Genomic DNA, 3,025 nt, shown 5'->3' on the forward strand with positions numbered 1-3,025 from the left:
GAATTAACTAAAAATAATAAATTTTATTAGTGGTGTAACATTCATTATATGTAAAGTCAAAGTTATTTAACTCTGTTAACAAGACAATGAATACAGGAAGCACGGAAATGAAACTGATGGATGCTAATTGCTAACAATCTCTCAACAAACAAATACATCATATGTAGAAAATGAAAAAAAAAGGAAAAATATTTTTATATCGAATGTGCAGTTTCTTCTGAGCATGAAAACGAAGTACCATACAATTTAGAAGCACAGACTGAACTTGTAAGCAGTCACACGATCCAAGATACAAATTAAAGGAGACTCAGTTGTTGCAGCGATTTGAGTTCTTAAAAGAACAGCATATCAAAAGGTTTTTTGAGTTGCTACCTAGTGGTCCATATTTTATTTATATGGTCTTAGAAGTAGAACTAGCTAGAAAAACTCAATCCTCTTTTAATTTATTATTATGCTACCAAATTTGTAGTACACTATATAGTTTCAAATCAACATTATCCTAACTTTAATATAAGATATTCAATTTACCCCTCTTGATCCCAACGGATCTAAAATATGGAAGCTGGGGCACCGGGATGGTTGTTATGGTTTGAATCATCTTTTAATTTTGGATAAGCAATCATTTTGCTGAGACATTACTATGAAAAATGAGAATAATAATCAAGAATTTGATGAATTTTTGTTTTATATTTTCTTTTTTTGACTCAATAAATGTGTATATATAGTATACATGCATCAGAAGTGAATAAGGATATGGGAATAATAATAAAATTCTAATTCATGCTAAAAGGATCATATGTAGTTAATATTTAGTGTTTTAGAGTGTATAATAGAGTAGGTGAAAAATAAAAATCTAATAAAATATGTGTTATATATGTTTTATTGTTTTATTCTACTACTCATAATGAAATTCTCTTCACTTTATTGAGGTCGAAAACTTGCTGTAATAACTATAAAAAAAAGTATACATGAATCATAAGTATTTGTGGGTTTAAAGATATTTTATATGAAAATTTAATTATTTATTATAATAATATTCATAAAAGTATTTTAGCAATTCAATAACTAACTTTTTAGAATTAATTCGTTTTAGACTTTGATAGTTTCACATTAGTCAATAAAAATTTATTGATAAGTTTGGAAAACTTCACATTAAAATTAGTGATGATCAAACATTATTAATTGAATTAATTGTAAAATTATTAATTTGAGCCTTAATTTCCAATTTGCTAATTAATAATTTTAATTACTTGCAGATTCTATGTTGGGCTAAAAGAAAAGAAAAATTTGCAAGCCCAAATGTAAATCAAATATTCAGTCTTTGTTTAAAAGTGTTTAAAGTATTGTGGCTGAATTGTTATTATACTTGTTGGGCCAAACTTAACTATTATTAGCCCAAATCATTTTGAAGAAAAAATCCACTAGCATAATCCAAATTGAAAAATGAGAAAAAGGGAACCTTGCATGCTTCCACCGATCCCACTCTCTTCTTATGGTGGATTTCAAAGTTATTAAACTTGCTTTAATTGCATTGGAACCATGAGAGAGAAATTAGCAATTGATTTGATTGCTATCATTAGTACTACACGTTACCTAAAGCAAAAAGGGAAGTAAATTAATTCATTTTGATTTCTTCATTCAAATCCATTAAAAGTTTTCACTCTTCTCTCTCATCGCTCTTCTTGCATTCGGTCACTTCACAGAGAAAGCATGGAAGCTTTTGCAAGATATCAAAATAAAGAAGAGAAAGTTAGAAACAAGCTAGAATCCATTATGATGATGGCACCAAGAAAAAAAAAATATGAAGTATGAAGTGGCTGAGATCTTTGCCAAAATGGGTAAGAAATGGTGAAGTAAGCTCAAGCTCTCCATACCTGAAAATGGAAGAGATCCATTCAGTCAGAGGAAGAAGATCCTTGGAAGGATGGCTTGTCTCAGCTTTTGATCAACTTCCACAGGAGGTAGCTACTGTAGCTACGTGGAGGATGAGGCAGAAGTTAGAGCAGAAGAAGCTGTCATCATCAAGAACTCATCAAGGGCTAGAAATCCTTCTTGGAGTGCAAGTCAAGATGGATGTCTCGGATTGGTGAAGCTTGGTGTGAAGGGAAGACACAGAGGTGTTGCATGTTGGGTTTTACATTCGATTATCTCTCCTCTCTCTCTGGCCGAACCGGTTTGCATGAAGAAGAAGAAGTTGGCTCGGTTCAAGAACTTCAATCTTGGAGGCTTCCCCTTCTATAAATAAGGGAGAACAACTAGGGTTTGAAATAAGGAGTTAAGAGTGCAAAGCACAGAGTTCTCATAGCTACCTAAGCTAACAGAAGTTCTTCTCCTTCAATATTTTCTATTTTGTATTTTTCTGTTTAATTTTGTCTGTCTTGAGTCTCATGGAAAAAAGGCAAACAGTGAGGTTTGTATGAAAAAGCCATAGAGCGGAAAAAGACAGAGAGTGCAAAATTAAAAGAAAAAGCCATAGATGTCCTTAGAGATCTTTTGTACATCTGTGTTGTGTTTCATGATTCTGTGGGAATTTCCTTGCAAGTTGGGTTAGCACTTGGCAGTTGAGAGCTTGGCAGTGACCAAGTCAAGTTCAGGATTGGGGATTAGATTCTGGACTTGTCCCGGATAGGAAGGGTAGTTCATAGGGAGAATTGGTGTATGTAATCATGATGATTATAGTGAAATTCCATCATTGTTGTGATGGAGACTGGATATAGGCTGCAGTGCACTTAGCAGCTGAACCAAGATACACCTTGGTGTGATTTTCTCTCTCTTCTACTACATTTCTGTTTTCTGCTGCGTAGGAGACAAAACTGAAAAATATCTCTTGGCTGGTTACGAGACAAAAAGAAAAAGTCTCTTGACTAGGCACGAGACAAAAATAAGAAATATATCCTCAAGTGCTCTGAAAGGACAGCAAGTGTTATCAAGCGAAAAAGGGGCTAAAATTCAACCCCTCCCCCTTCTCTTAGCCACTGATAAACCATTAATGATTAATAATATTATTATGACTTTCGTAATATGG

This window comes from Arachis ipaensis, chromosome B01 (genome assembly GCF_000816755.2).
Source record: "Arachis ipaensis cultivar K30076 chromosome B01, Araip1.1, whole genome shotgun sequence".
Classification (NCBI taxonomy): domain Eukaryota; kingdom Viridiplantae; phylum Streptophyta; class Magnoliopsida; order Fabales; family Fabaceae; genus Arachis; species Arachis ipaensis.